The 16860-nt window shown below is 41.3% G+C and overlaps 1 pseudogene across 1 annotated transcript in view; it reads left to right on the top strand.

Moving 5' to 3' along the window:
- Positions 1-420: 420 nt before the first annotated feature.
- The window catches only part of LOC149160372 (pentatricopeptide repeat-containing protein At3g53360, mitochondrial-like), a 44785-nt pseudogene continuing 28345 nt past the window's right edge, over positions 421-16860 (top strand). Inside the window, exons 1-2 of the transcript XR_016261379.1 lie at positions 421-2599; positions 2702-2776. The product of XR_016261379.1 is annotated as a pentatricopeptide repeat-containing protein At3g53360, mitochondrial-like (transcript). The remainder of the gene's footprint in view (positions 2600-2701; positions 2777-16860) is intronic.

Raw genomic sequence — 16860 nt, 5'->3', positions numbered from 1 at the left:
ATCCTCATTTGAAACTAAAAAAATGCTTCAATGCTCTGGTGTAATTCTCCCATTCCATCTCATATTCATCATCCAAATTTAAGCCATTAAAAAGAGTCAATCTTGTTGACCTATTACATAATCCCTACCTGATATTTGGTTTAAAGTGCAGAAACAATTTTCATTTAATACATGAACCAATGAATCCAAGAAGATGTGTCTTTCCTAACGTCCTATCCATGGGTTTTTTCCAATGATAACATTTGTGCCCCTACTCTCATCTTCCAACAAAGGCTAGTGGGTCTAATGTCTTAAACTAACTTTAAAAACTTGCAGCTACAAACACTATCCAAAAAATTTACCATACAATTAGGGGAAATAATGTAAAAGCATCCATGAACCCGATCAGAACTCTGATCGACCAATCCATATTATTTATATCACTAAGCGAGGAGAACGAGTCTTCTATAAATACGATGAGTTGACCAGAAATTAGATTCTCCTCTTAACGTTATTCTGTTAGTAACAGGTCCATGTTAGCCACAAGTCATTGAAGTCATTAGTTAAATACTAGTATCAGGCTTAAACTAATTGCAGCGAAAGAACTGCAATGGCGCTTACAGAAATCAGATCAAGAGCAGAGCAATAGCATTGGTGGCAATAACAATGATACAACCATTGAGAAACAGCATGAAGAAGAGGAAGGTGGTATTTTTTGGGCTAATGAGTGATAACCAGCACAGAACTATTTCCACTGGTGCTCCTGAAACAGAACTGAACACCCACAACGATCCTCGAAAGATCATTAAAACACTTTGTAAACAGGGGTTATTAAATGAAGCGCTGCAAATTTTACATCTTATGGATCACTCTGTAAACTCCTCTTCTTATCAGTGCATTTTGCATGGCTGCATTGAGAAGAGGGCTTTGCCGGAGGGAAAAATAACGCATGCGCACATGAATATGAATGGCTTCATGTTAGACAAATTTTTACTCAACACTCTAGTGGACATGTATGAAAGATGCGCGCAAAGTATTTGACGAAATGCCTGAACGAACTATCTTCTCATGGACCATGATGATTGGAGCTTATAGCAGACATGGGTTTGCGGGGGAGGCATTGAAATTGTATCATCAGATGCTTTCTACAGGTATGGAGCCCGATGGATTCCTATTCGCCACAGTTTTGCGGGCTTACGGCAAGCTTTCGGCGCTAGAACAGGGTAAGGAGATGCACGAGGAGATTATCAAAAGAGGGTTTGAGCGTGATATCGTTGTGGGGAACGCTCTTGTAGTTATGTATGCAAACTGTGGGAATTTGGAGAAGGCACGTGACGTGTTTGACAGAGTGTGGCAGCCAAATGCTGTCTCTTGGACTGCGATGATTGGAAGCTATGCAGAGAATGGGCTCGTTGATCAAGCCTTCGAGTTCTTTCGGAAGATGCAAGCTGTGGGTGTGAAGCCAGACTCAAAGACATTTGCCAGCGTCCTCCCTGCTTGTTCTAGCTTGGCAACAATAGATCAAGGGTTAGAAATCCATAAAGAGGTAATTAGAAGTGGAATTGAGTATGACATCTTTGTTGGAAGTGCCCTGGTGGGTATGTATGCTAAATGTGGTAGAGTAGAGGATGCACGCTATGTGTTTGACAGAATGCTTGATAGAAATGTTATCTCCTGGACGGCTATGATTGCAGGCTATGCACAAAATGAATGTGCTGCCGAAGCGCTGTGGCTATTTCATGAAATGCGACTTGCGGGTGTGAAGCCAGACAAGAAAACCTTTGCATGTGTCCTTTCAGCCTGTGCGAGCATGGCAGCTCTGCAGCAGGGTATGGAGATTCACGATGAGGTGATTAAAAGGGAGATTCAGGACGATGTCATTATAAGCAGTGCCCTTGTACATATGTATGCAAAATGTGGGAGGATATCGAAAGCAAGGGCTATATTTGATAAAATGTCGCATCGAGATGTAGTTTCGTGGAATGCAATGATTGCAGCCTACTCCAGGGATGGGCCATTTGAGGAGGCCTTAACACTGTTCTATAAGATGAAACAGTCAGATATCCAACCCAATCATATTACCTTTGCAAGTGCTCTTTCGTCATGTGCCAAATCGGCTGCTTTAGAACAAGGCATGGCAATTCATGAAGAAATAAGTAGAAGTGGACTTAAGCTTAACAGCTTTGTGGAAAATGCCCTTGTAGACATGTATGCAAAATGTGGTAGTATAGAAAAAGCACTGGATTTATTTGAGAGAATGCACGAACGCAATGTTGTGTCATGGAATGCAATGATTAGAGGATATGCCATACATGGTTATGGCAAGGAGGCTTTGGAACTCTTTGAGCGAATGCAGCAATCTGGCATCAACCCAAACCATGTAACATTACTTTGTGTTTTATCTGCATGCTGCCATGCGGGTCTAGTGAAAGAGGGCCAGCAATACTTTTATTCCATGAGTCAACGTTATAACATTTTGCCTACTGTGGAGCACTATAGCTGCATGTTTGACCTTCTTGGCCGTGCTGGACATCTTGATGAGGCAGAAGACTTCATCAATAAAATGGCAATAAAAACTGATGCTAATATGTGGCAAGGTTCGCTTGAAGCCTGCAGAATTTAGACTCGAAAGATGCTGCATCTTAGGTGTTGCTCTTAAACATGTATGTTGAAGCTGCTAGGTGGAAATGAAGTCAATAGACAAAACCATACTTTCGTCTAGGAAGACGGATCACATCCACAAATGGAAATCTTATGTGACGTTGGAGAGATTATTGAAGCCAATGATGGAGTCAGGGTATGTGGTTGACGCAAGAGTTCTTCCACATGAAGCGGAGAATGAACAAATAATAAATACTTAACCACCACAGTGAGAAATGGAAATTTATCTGATCTTAAAAAGACGTTCACCGGGATATCTATCAATATTGTCAAGAAGAACCTTCACATATGTCATGTCTGTCACTATGATAAGTTCATTTTCAACACTTTTGCCTGAAAATTTGTAGTATGGAATGAGCATTTCATGCATGGATATTATTTTTGTGGTGAGTATTGTTGATCCTATGTGAAAGGGCTTGACTAATGTGCTCATGCTAGCAGAAGCAGCCTATAATTTCTTTTTATTTTTAGCTGGCAAAGCCCATAGTGCAAATATAACTTTGTACTTATTGAGCACTTATTCTCACTGTGACTTGGGATGTCTGCACTGGCAGCTTACAAGCTACGCACATTGTCAGATTTCTGGTGATAACATATGTCTAAGCATGATATTAACGCCTGAAAGTGTAACATTTGTAAATATAGTGAAAATATTGCGACAAACATGGGTGGATGGATTACTTGTATCAATATTTGATATTTGTAAAAAACACTGTAAAATAGAAGGATTCTGCATACAGTTCCTGGTGTCTGTGGCATGCCCACTGATTGTATATAATCATAATGTGCTTGAAAGGACTTTAATCTGATACCCCTTTGTTAGTCTTGGGTTTTAATTGTCAATGAATGTTTTATGGCCCAAAGAGACTGACATGTTTGAATACCATGGTTCAGTTGTTGGGCTTTTGTCAAAGTATGGATTGTGTCCAATGCCTCAATTCTAGTGGTTGAGCTAGTTATCAGATGATACATGAGTGATGGTCGGATAACATAGGCGGTGCATAAATTGGAAGGTTGAGAAGTTGATTAACCCAACTATAGAAAATTCATTAATGTAAAAGATGATCGCACTTGGGATGAAGTCATAATAGTTAAATGCCCTTAATTGTGTTTCTGATAACAAATGTATAATGGTGTTAGTAGTGAACTTAATTGTGTTTCTTATAACAAATGTATAATGGTGTTAGTAGTGAAGATCCTAACTCTTTCTTATAACAAATGTATAATGGTGTTAGTAGTGAACTTAATTGTGTTTATTATAACAAATGTATAATGGTGTTAGTAGTGAAGATCCTAACTCATTGTTGATTGTTTCTATGAGATGTCACATCCCACATGCTTATATAAGTGACATTATGCAAGATAGGTTAACAAGAATTGGCTCATTACTTGGGTCTCAAATGTGTTGTATCCGTCCTACTAGATATAGGATGAGGGAGGACTAGTTGAAGGGAAGAAAAAAAAATTGTGGAGTGCTTTTCTTGATGATATGGGTTTGGAAACAACTCTAAATTGGCATTAGCCAACTTGGATCTTAATGAACCGATGCAAGAGCCAATTACTTTTGGTGATGGTGATCCTCTTGAGAGGTCATCATCCACATTGACAAATGTGAATCTTGGATTGGAGGAGGAGTAGCACATTGATAATGGTGATGATTTTGATGATTATGTTAGGGCATGGAGGAAGACTTGAATGACTGAAGAACTATGAGATTCTTCTATCTAAGGTTCTGCCATTCTACTCATTTTTGTATATAGTATCATGATCATCTGTGGACCATGATCTTATCTATCCTCTATGTAATATATTTGATTTTGATGATATCAAACAACTCAATTAGAAAACTACAATTTTTTGTTCTATTTCTAATTCTAAACTTCTATATGCACTCTAAGTCCTTGTGAGTTTGATGTAATAAGCTCTAAAACTACTATTTGTATCAATTTTATCTAAATGTTCTAAAATTTGCATCTTTCTGTCTAATTCTATAATTATACTATATATGCGCGTGTGTATCCCAGTGTATCATGTTTAAGGGTTATATGGGTCACATGCTAGACACTCATGTTTGCTTGTCTTTGTGTGCCAATGTGTTAAAATTGGCAACTAGGGCCAAATTTCACTTTGGACAGCTAATTTGGGGAAGATAATTGGGGCATTGAATTCCTCTTTTCGAGAGGACCAAAATCAACCTAAAGATAATCAAATTTGAATAAGGAAAAATGTTTATTTATTTAAAAAGAAGTTATTCAAGTCATAACCTTATCAAGGCGGGAAAATTGAAAATTTGAAATTCAAATTTGCCTCCAAATGTCAAGATTGAATTCACCTTCATAAGGACAAATTGTCATATATATAGAAGCATTCTCCATCTTCATTTGCATCATCCACAAAGGGTTTCTAAGGTATGCCTTAGGCAGCCGTACTCAAGGAGGTCGAAGGTCGGCTCTGGTTTTGGGTTCATCTTTTGCAACTAGGCCAAGATGCGTCACTTAGGATTTCTATTGGCTTGTTCTCTTTCGTATGGGCATATTCATGATCACATGTCTTACCTTAATAGCTGAAAGGAAGGTCGAATCTGAGGGCTGGCTTGTGGATATTAAAGAGAAGTCGCATTGCAGATCCATTGCTTCAGTCAGGGGCCACAAGCATTCCTTCTCATAAAATGGTTGAGATACATGTCTAGAGCTCTGTCCAAGCAGTGAAGGGTACTTTCACGTTGACCAAGGCAAGCTGCAGTTAAGATGAAAGGTTTTGGAACCATTAAATAGATCAGCGACATCTCTACAAGAAGCCCTAACCATATTTTCAGGAAGGTATCATCCGATCTCTATGACAAAATGTCTAAATTGCAACCTATTAATTAAGCCATCATCTTGTTTGAGACAGGGACTCTGATATCCTTACTGGCAAGTCATTTAGACTTCTAAATATTGTATTCTCTCTCTAATGAACATTAGATATTGATAAAAAGAAGAATTGTTTAAGGGTTTTCCCCACCTTGGGGTTTTTCCCTGGCTTGAGCCATATTTTTGTGTCCTCTTGTCTTGGCTTGTCTTTTGCATCTATGTTGAATGTTCTTTCATCAGTTACTGTCATATCCTAATCGTTAATGTGATGGCTAATGGATTAATGAAGCTAATTATGGGCTTATGAAGTAACTGCCTTAAGCAAAGATCATGTTATCTCAAACTTAACATGGAATCAGAGCTAGGGGAAGACAAGCCCAAGAGTAAAGAGCAATCTCAAAAGGTTTATTGACAGTTCTGAGCCTAATGCGAGTTTAATTGGCTTTCTGCCTAAGGAAAAATTGCAAGTTTATTATGGTCATATCTCTGAGGAAAAGATGTGTGTTTAAGTAAAGAATTAAGGTGAGTTTTTATGGTAGTCCGAGCTACCTCTCTATCTGTATTCTTCTTCTTTAGGGAGTCAGTTCAAATTGGTTATGTTATGAGATACTAACTATATGGTGATACTTATGTTGATTGTGATACGATAACAGTCATGCGAGTTCCTTGAACTGAAAACTTGTTACAAGTTCCTTGGCTAAGCAGTGGTACGAGAAACTCTCTTCTATTTGAACTATGATGCTAAACAATATCAGTGGTACCAATTAAATATGCAAAGGACTGTGACACTGGAGAAACCGTTGTCTATCAATTTTGTGTCGTCACATAGATCAAATAGTGGTGTCGTGACGTCGAGTGCTCCCTCGTCGTCGATTTTTCTTGCAGGCCGACAGAAGTCATCATCTCCTTCGTTGTCCTTCTCTAGGCGCAACAAAGGCCGCCTCGCAATGTCAACGATGATTGTGTAAGTCCATTTATTTTTCTCTCTTTCTACATTTGTGATGCGACATTTTATTTGGATGTTTCTATGGTTTCTCAGGGTCATAATTTCGGTAAATTATCCTAAAATTTAAATTGTGGTGGCCTCGTGCATGGCTCTCGTCATAGCGCTTGGAAATCGGGAGTAGTGGGTCACCAATTGGTTTCGCTATATTATTGTCTCACTATCTCGCTCTCACATTGTTAGTTATAAGACTCACTTCAGTTACGAGTCTCACACCATATGACCATCTAATACCATATACATAGAGACCACATCTATGTGTCATGCCTAACCATGCGATGTACAGAGATGCCAAGACAGTATGAGCGATGATTTTATATGCATTATGCCAAAACTATGTGCAATGACAAGATAGAGAGAATGTCATGCCCATAAATCATATGATGCCACGATGGAACCAGAACCATGATACATCTATCGAGATTGTAAATATATATGCGATGACATGGCCATATGGATCATACAAAGCCCTCATGAATTAACGAGCCATCGAATCATCGAATTAGAGTATTACCTAACCCATCGAATTTGAGCCATCACATCCATACATTATACAGAGGATAAACAAGCCAGTTGAATTTGACATCGAGTTCACAGATTGAAGATGTAAACCATAGGACTATGGCGTGATCTAAGAATATCTGTGCCATAGAAAAGAATAGGAGCGAGTGATTTGTAAACTGTCATGGATATTCCACTGGACAGTTTGTCACAACAGATCTAATAATATTATATTAAAAATCTGAGATTCTACACTATTACAATTTTATTTAATTTCTAGATCTGTAAAATTCACTGTAATTAGTGCATGCATGTAAAAGTAAATCAAACAGAAAAGTAGAGAATGACAAAATAAGCTCACACACACATAATACACAAGATATGCTCTCTGGGAAACCCTTTCGGGAGAAAACCTAGCTAGAAGGTGAGGTCGCTTCGCTCTCTTTCTTTGTCTAGAAATATCGCTGCAGATACAAAGAAGTAATGTCTGTGGCCCGTGGGTTGCTATAGTGCACAGATCCTCTATGTGTGTTCTACCTCTTATCTCTCCTGACTATCTTTGCTCAACTATGGAACAAAATGCTCTCGAAAGAATGGAATGCCTCTTCCTCCTAGTGGTCCGGTTATAACACATCTCAATAGCCTACTAGTGGTTAAGTTTGACTATATCAACTCTTAACTAAAGTTACAAAATAGAATATTCTAGAGTCTTTTACATCACAAACACGTGGCTATTCCCTTTTCCATGAATAATGGGGGCTGACGCCACATCCTCCCGAACTATAGGTGTGAAAACATGAAGGTCAACTTCTGAGTGGCATAACTTCTGCATATGGACTCTGATTGACGCGATTCTTACACCATTGCAAATCTTTGTGTGTGTAGAATAGCCTTAAAAGGTGTTATGTTTAAGCGACAAAGTTTTACCCCCAAAAAACGTCGTTTGATGCCTCAAAATGCTCTCGGAAGGTTTTAGACCCCGTTTTTCCAAACTGGGTCCCGCTAGTAAAAACGGTCTCATGAGATGATTCCTCCATTTTTTCCACTCCAAATGCATCTGGATGGATGAAAAACAATATAATGATCCAATTTGGATCACACCTCCCCATTTTGGGAGCTTTTGGTCCCCATAATCTTTTACTGAATGAGGTGAGGAAATTTTTCCTCCACCTTCTCTTTGGTGTACCATTTAGCTTTGATTGGAAGTTGTCCCTTCAACCCAATCTACCAAAGGTCTTGTTGCCCTTGTCTTGTAGTTCTAGAACTCTTCTGCAAAATCGTATCTTCTGTCAACTCTGCTTGAGCATCTGGTGCCAAATCCTCCACAGAATGTAGAACCTATTTTTCTTCATAATCTATCTTGAAAGGCTCATAGAGTTTCAAATTCTCTACATTTACAACTAAGTAAATGTGCATATATGGTGGTAAACTGAGTAGATAGGAATTATTACCCACCTTTTCTAGTATCTCAAAGGGATCATACCTTAGAGCCTTGATTTTATTACCAGGCCCCTGTAGCCTCTCCTTGTTCAATAGTAAGCATACTCTGTCTATCACCTTGAATGATTTCTTTGTTCTGTGCTGATCATGCTTGACCTTATACTTCACATGTGACTTCTGTAGTGTTTCTTGTACCTGTGGATGGATCTGTCTGATCTTCTCTATAAATTTTTCAGCCTTCAAAGCATCTCCTGTAATGTCTTCCTTCACTTCTTGCTGCCCATATGTCATATCCAAAGGTGAAGGTGGCAAATATCCAAAACAAGTTTCAAATGGGGACTTTCTTGTAGAAGTGTGGATGGCTCTATTATAAAAATGTTGTATATGTACCAAATTTTCATCCCAGGTCTTTGGATGCTTCTGGTTGTAACCCCTTAAAAGCTGCACCGAAGTCCTATTGACTACTTTTGTCTGCCCATCTGTCTGTAGATGGAATGTTGTAGATCTCTTCAACTTCGTGTCTATCTTCTCCCACAATGTAGTCTAGAATGCACTGAGAAATCTTTTATCCCTGTCTGAAATGATGCTCCTTGGTCTCCCAAAGTGTACCCAGACCTATCCAAAGAACAAGTTTGTTGCTTCTTGTCCGCTAATGGTCTTTTATAGGGCATCAAAACACACATCTTGATGAACCTGTCAACTGCCACAAATAGGCAGTCGTGTCCCTTCCTAGTTGTTGGTAAAATTCCCACAAAGTCCATGGAAATGCTTTCCCAAGGACGAGTAGGTACAGGTAAGGGATAAGACCCTGTTTTATGTTGCTAGGCTTGTTGGTACAACAAAACATGCATCCTCTTATGAACCTAGCTACTTGTTCTTGCATCTTGGGCCAATACACATACCTCTGCAAGTTAGCCATGGTCTTCCCTACATCAAAGTGCCTTACAACCTTGGAGGTGTGAGCCTCTCTAATCAACTGCAAATGCTCACCTTTAGGAACACATAGCTTATCTAGCCTATAGAGTAACCCACCATGGAGATGGTAGTCAATGGTGTTGCCGCCATCGTGCACATGAATCTAACTCTGCAACTGTTGATACACCTCCTTGAAGTCCTCATCTTCTGAATATGCCTCTCTGCATGCATCATGGGTGAATGGATCCATGTGCATAAGAGTCCCCAAAGCTATAATCTTTGATGTGGGTGGCCTTGAAAGCATATTGGCCAACTTGTTTGTGATGCCCTTCATATACTTGATCACTAAATGAAACTGCTATAAAAATCCCATCCACTTGTAATACCTGGTTTGTTGTATCTTATTCTGGGCCTACAGGTACTATAACCGCTGGTGATCCATGTGGATTATTGTCTCCTTTCCCATTAGATAGTGCTTCCACTTCTTCACAACTTGCACCATGGCACATAGCTCCTTATCATAGGTAGGGTAGTTAAGCACCGCCCCATGAAAAGCTTTAGAATGGTAACATACAAGCCTTCCTCCCTACATCAAGACAACTCCCATAGGATACCTACTCACATCTGTCTCCACTTCAAAGGGCCACTGCAAGTTTGGTAATGCCGGAATTGGTGCTTTCCTGATCTTCTTCTTTAACTCATCGAAAGCCTTCTACTGACCTTTTCCCCACTGGAAACTCTTGCCACTTGTTATGATGTGGAGCGGTGCTTCTATCGCTGAAAACGAGGCTATGAATTTCCTTAGGTACTGTGTTGCCCCAATGAAACTCCTAACCTCAGTAACATTAGTAGGCACGAACCATTTCATGATGGCCTTCATCTTTGAAGGATCTTGATCCAGGTAGATTTTGGTGGCCATCCACCAAGTCCACTTGGACCCCCACCATTGTTTCTTTCAGCTTTTTAGTTTCTTTAATTGTAGCACAGTTTACTATTTTTAGCAGTTTTTCGGGTCCTGAACTTCAGGAGCCATTTTGAGGCCCTAAATGACATTTAGTTGGTCCCATGTTGCTCTTCCCAAAGTTGTATTTCTCAGATAGATCTTTTTAACGAGATATTGTGCATGTCAAACGGAGATCATATACCAAAGTTACGACCCCGTGAAGTTGATGTACCAATTTACCCAAACGGGGCCCACAGTTTGGCGTTTCATCTTCTAGGGTTTTGGATGTTTAGGGTTTTCCATTGTTTCTCAACAATAAATAGGTCTTTGAGCCTCATTGTAACACAATTCAGAGGCATGTAGCCACAACATATTTTCTCAGAGATAAGCTACCATCGCCTTAGTTGGTTTATTTCCATTTCTGTTTGTAAGCATATTTCAGTATTTTACATTAATGAAATGAAGTATTATTTCCACTGCATATCTGTGTTTATGGTTATCTCTGTAATTTTTTTTGTTCCTGTTTAAATCCGAATCAGTGGTATTAGAGTGTTCTGATTTTTCTCTGTTTTTCTTTGCATGTCCCCAATGAGATTGGGATATAAGGATTTAGGGCTTGAACTGGTCAAACCTTTGCAAGACCAGCCTCGCAAATCTTGACAGCCTCCCATGGCGAATGAAAAGAAAGACAAGGGGGCAGGAGACCCTATCAAAATCTTACTCGAAAAAGCCCTCGAGCGACAAAGGAATGCGATGATAGAAAACTTTGTCTAGATCCTTCAGTGGCTACCCAGGGGCGACGCATCGGCTTCCAACAGCTACTCTGGAAATGCCACACCGTTTAAGGTACAAGTTAATTTTGAAATCCCCATATTCGAGGGTCAGATAGATGCAGATGTCGTCGATAAATGGTTAAATCTGCTAGAGGGTTATTTTTTTGTTCATGATTTTTCCAGTCGGGAAAAGATTATTTTCGCTCTTCTCAAAGCAGCCCCCCACGTCAAGGATTGGTGGGAAACCTATTGCGAGTAGAAGGATGAAATTACAGGCTCACTATTTTCAGCCGCACACACTTGGAATTCATTCCGAGACGCCATCAAGGAGTAGTACTACCCTGTCGGAAGCTATGAGGATCAATACATAAAGTGGACCACGCTGCAACAAGGAAAGGACTAAGACATGCCGGAGTTTACCAATATTTTCCATACCCTTCGCACAAAGTTGGGTATCAAGGATTCGGAGTAGCATTTGATTCTCAAATACCGCGGCTGTTTGCACAAGTACATCCAGGAAGAAATAGAATTCCTGAACATCTCCTTGCTCGGCACGGCATACCAATATGCCGTCAAGGTCGAGAAAAAGTTTAAATAGAAGAAGCGAGACTTTGGATCTGTAAATCTGAAGTAAGGGAAATGCGCTTCCAAACCGCAGAACAAAAAACAAAGCCAAGGCAGGGCGGCCCAAGACAACCCGCCAAAGTTACAAGCAAAGAACAACACTGCGAAGCCGAAAAAGGACACGGGAAAGTGGTGTGAGTTCCATAAGAGCTCCACTCATAACACAAGTGAGTGTTGGGCCAGGAAGTCACTGGTGGCTGAGCTAAACGTTTCAGAATCAAATGCATGTTCCGACTCTGAGTCAGAACCTGACAAGGGGAATGACAAAGGGAATCAGATTATCGATGCAGAGTCCAACACCACCGTTGCCACCACAAAGATCCAGAAGGAGGAACCCGAAGATCCAGAGAAGGAGGAGCGTCTCTTCCACTCCCAAATGTGGGTAAAGGGCTCCCCGCTATAGTTCATTGTCAACAACAAGAGCCAAAAGAACCTCATTTCGGCAAAGGTCGTGAAGGGGCTGGGCTTACCGACCACAACACATCCACAACCGTACACCATCTGGTGGCTTCACAAAGGACTGAATCTTCACATGAGCCAACAATGTCGCCTTCTATACAACATCAAGCCCTTCACGGATGAGGTATTGTGTGACATTGCTTCCCTTGAAGTTTGTGATGTATTATTAGGACAACCGTACTTGTGGAAGCGACATGCTATGTATGAATCAAGGCCCCGTGTTGTTATTGTTACTTTGGAAATTAAGTTGTACAAGATACCGGAGGTAGCACCGCCTACCACCATCTCATTGGTTACTGCAAAACAATTCAGTAAGCTAATTTCCAAAACCAGAAAATTTGTTTTCCTGATGATACGCCCTCGAGGAAAGAAGAATATGGTGGCCACGACCTCCAGACAGGGCCCCTCCGCACGACAAATACAGATTGACAAGGTCGTGGAGGAGTACGAGGACATCTTCACCTGCCCCGCAGGGGTTCCTCTGCACTGTCAGTTCAAGCACTCCATCGATCTGACCCCATGTGCGCCACTTCCCAATGGACCAATCTATCGGCACTCCGTTCTGGAGAATGATGAAATCAAGAGGCATATTTAGGAGCTGCTGCAGAAAGGTCACATCCGTCCGAGTTCATCGCCCTGTGGAAGCCCAATCGTGTTGGTACAGAAGAAGGATGGGACTTGGAGACTTTGTATTAACTATCGGGCACTGAACAAGATCACCATCCATAATAGGTACCCAATCCCATGGATTGATGACCTCCTGGACCAACTGAAAGGGGCAAAATATTTCAGCAGGATTGATTTGAAGTCAGGATATCACCAGGTACCAATCGAACCCTCCGATGTGTGGAAAACTACCTTCAAAGCCAATGAGGGCCTTTTTGAATGGTTGGCTATGCCTTTCAGATTGACGAATGCTCCTGCAACCTTCATGAGGCTAATGGATGACATCTTGCGGCCATTCACCAACTCATTTGTAGTGGTATACTTGGATGACATCCTGATCTTCAGCCAGAGTTGGGAAGAGCACCTCCATCACATCCAACAGGTTCTCCAAACACTATGTCAACACAAGTTATGTGCCAAATTGGAGAAATGCACTTTTGGCATGACCCAGGTTCAGTATCTAGGATACATTATTGATGAATTGGGGGTGCATGTGGATCCAGCCAAGGTCCAAGTCATTCGAGATTGGCCATCTCTAACTACTCTGACAGAGCTCCATAGCTTTCTATATCTTGCCAACTTCTACCACAGGTTCGTATAGGGATTTTCTCATATCACTTGGCCCTTGAGTCATGTCACCAAGGGAGGAGTGAAAGCAAAATTATTTTGGTCTGAATCTCAACAAAAGGCATTCACAAAGTTGAAAGATTGCCTTTGCTCGGCACCAGTGCTCTCATTACCAGACTTGCGACAACCATTTGAGGTCGAGACAGATGCCTCTGACTATGCTATTGGGGCAATCTTTACTCAACACGGGCATCCAGTGGCATATCACAGTGAGACACTTTCAGGCACAGTCCGGAAGTATCCCACTTATGACAGAGATGTATTCCATTGTGCAGGCCTGTTGACAATGGAAGCATTACATTTTGGGGAAGGAAACAATCATCCACACAGACCACCGACCCCTGCAGTTCATACAGACCCAAGGGAAATTGTAGAATGATCGCCATCATAAGTGGTCCACATAGCTGCAACAATTCCATTTGAATATCAAGTATAAGAAGGGCAGCACCAATAATGTTTCAGATTGCCTCAGTTGACCACCGGTCATGGCGTTAACCATCGTGCTCAACTCTTGTGCGCATGAGACTTCTGATTGGCCACTTCTCTACAAAAGCGACCCAGAATTCGACCACACATACCAGACACTCTTGGAGGGTCAGCATGTTCCAGATTTTCACCTCCAGGGTGCCCTGTTATGCCACCTGGGTCACCTTTGTGTTCCTTCAAGCGAGCATGCCAAGATGATTTGGGAAGCACACTATAGTCAAGCTGCTGGGCATTTCGGGGTCGAGAAAACAGTGGTAATACTGTAGAAGTATTTCTATTGGCTGAATCTTCGACAGGATGTCGGGAAGTACATCAGATCATGCACTGCCTACGCCATTGCCAAACCGACCATCAAGAAGCAAGGCCTCTATACCCCACTGTCTACCCCTAGTCGACCTTGGGAATCCATCTCCATGGATTACATGTCAGGCCTTCCTTCCACTAAGCATGGAAACGACTGTGTTTTTGTAGTCATCGACAGGTTCTCGAAAATGGCCAGTATGGTAGCCTGCAAGAAGAATATCACAGAGTAAGACACTGCTAAACTCTTCTTTGAATGATTGTGGGTACACTTTGGGATCCCACAGTCTATCATCTCAAATTGAGACAACAGGTTCCTCAGTACATTTTGGCCTGGTCTCTGGTCGATGCTGGACACCAAACTCACTAAGTCCACAGCCTTCCATCCTCAAACTGATGGCCAGACAGAGGTTGTCAATAGGACGATCGTACACATTCTGTGCATGTACAACTCAAAGCATCAACGCACATAGGATGAGAGCCTCCCCTATGTTCAGCACATCTACAACCGGTCTCTCCACAGCTCAACTGGCCACAACCTTTTTCAGGTGGGCTTGGGATTCCAGCCACTATGTCCCATTGATGTGGCCATGCCATTTCTAGCTACTCACGCAGATTCAACTCATGTCCATTCCGAAATAGATTAGGCAAACAACTTCATTGAACACATCCAACATATTTGCCAACAGATCCATGACATTCTAGAGAAATCAAATGCTAAGTACAAGTAGCGACATGATCAACATTGGGTGTCACACAAGTTTCAGGTGGGTGACAAAGTCTGGTTGCATTTGCAAAAGGAACGCCTTACCAGAGCCTATCGGAAACTCAGACCACTTCGATATGGTCCTTACATCATTACCAAGGTTGTGGGAGATAATTCATTTGAGCTCAACATTCCCCCATTCCTTGGGCTGCACCCAGTGTTCAATGTAGACCGCCTTCGGCCATACTTTCCACCATTACTAGACACATCCAACATTGCAGAATAGCTCACACCCATAGAGTTAAATCCAGATTGCATGGAACAAGTTGCAACTAATCAGATTATGGACACATAGATCAAGAACACTCACTAGTAGAATATCCAACTGCATTGAGTTGTCAAAGCAGGCCAACTCCTTCATCAGGGCAAGTGGCTCACCAGGGACCAAGTTCAGCAGAAGTTTCCTCATCTCATGGAGGAACTCAACGCAATGGGGACCATTTCTTCCTAAGGGGGGAGGAATGATCCAGGTGGATATTGGTGGCCACCCGCCAAGTCCACTTGGACCTCCACCATTGTTTCTTTTAGCTTTTCAGTTTCCTTAATTGTAGCACAGTTTATTATTTTTAGCAGGTTTTCGGGTCCTAAACTTTCGGAGCCGTTTTAAGGCCTTAAACGATGTTTTTTGGGAAAACTGGGAGCAACATGGGGCCATGGACTAATGTTGCTCTTCCCAAATTTGTAGTTTTTGCATAGATCTTTCTAATGAGATATTGTTTACGTCAAACAGAGATCGCATGCCAAAGTTACGACCCCGGGAAGTTGATGTACCAATTTACCCAAACGGGGTCCACAATTTGGCATTTCATCTTCTAGGGTTTTGGATGTTTAGGGTTTTCCATTGTTTCTCAACAATAAATAGGCCTTCGAGCCTCATTGTAACACAGTTCAGAGGCATGTAGCCACCACATCTCTTCTCATAGATAAGCTACCATTGCCCTAGCTGGTTTATTTCCATTTCTGTTTGTAAGCATATTTCAGTGTTTTACATTAATGAAATGAAGTATTATTTCCGCTACATCTCTATGTTTATGGTTATCTCTATAATTTGTTGCATTCCTATTTAAATCCGAATCAGATCTACCTTCAATTCACCTCCACTAATCACATACTCCAAATACACCAAGGACTGTTATGCAAACTCACATTTCTTGATATTTGCTAGCAGTTGGTGCTTCTTTAATGTTTCTAACACCTGCGCCAAATGTAAAATATGCTCCTCCCAGGTTGCACTATATACCAGTATATCACCCAAATAGATAATAACAAATGAATCTATAAAAGGGCGCAGAACATCATTCATTAATCTCATAAATGTCGATGGTGCATTACATAGGCCAAATGGAATAACTAACCATTTATACAAACATTCCCTGATTTTGAAGGGGGTCTTCCATGTATCTTCTTCTTTGAATTGAACCTGGTGATATCAAGACTTCGTGTCCAGCTTGGTGAAATACTTTGCTTGTTGCAACTGATCTAACAAATCGTCTATCCTAGGTAGGGGGTGTTTGTTCTTGAGCGCGATTTTATTCAACGCCTTGTAATCTATACACATCCGCCGAGTCCCATCCTTCTTTGGCACAATGATGATGGGTGACCCACATGGTGATGTACTCGGTCGAATGACACATGGTTCCAACAGTTGCTGCAACTGTTTCTTTACCTCACTTGCTTCTATAATAGACTACCTGTATAACCCAATATTTGTCAATGGGGAGTCTGGAAATAGCTAGATCTCATGCTCCACTTCTCTCTTAGAGGGTAGCCCTTTAGGCTCTCAGAACATGTCCTTGTATGCCTATAACAACTCCTCCAATTGTTGTTTTTGTTTCTTAGTACACCCCTCTAGGGATGCCTTTCCT

Source organism: Pinus tabuliformis, chromosome 5_2, assembly GCF_031772625.1.
Source record: "Pinus tabuliformis cultivar Carrire ecotype Pingquan chromosome 5_2, CPIR1, whole genome shotgun sequence".
In the NCBI taxonomy this organism is placed as follows: domain Eukaryota; kingdom Viridiplantae; phylum Streptophyta; class Pinopsida; order Pinales; family Pinaceae; genus Pinus; species Pinus tabuliformis.
Note: the sequence above shows the minus strand (reverse complement) of the source record. Positions and strands in the feature narration are given on the sequence as shown.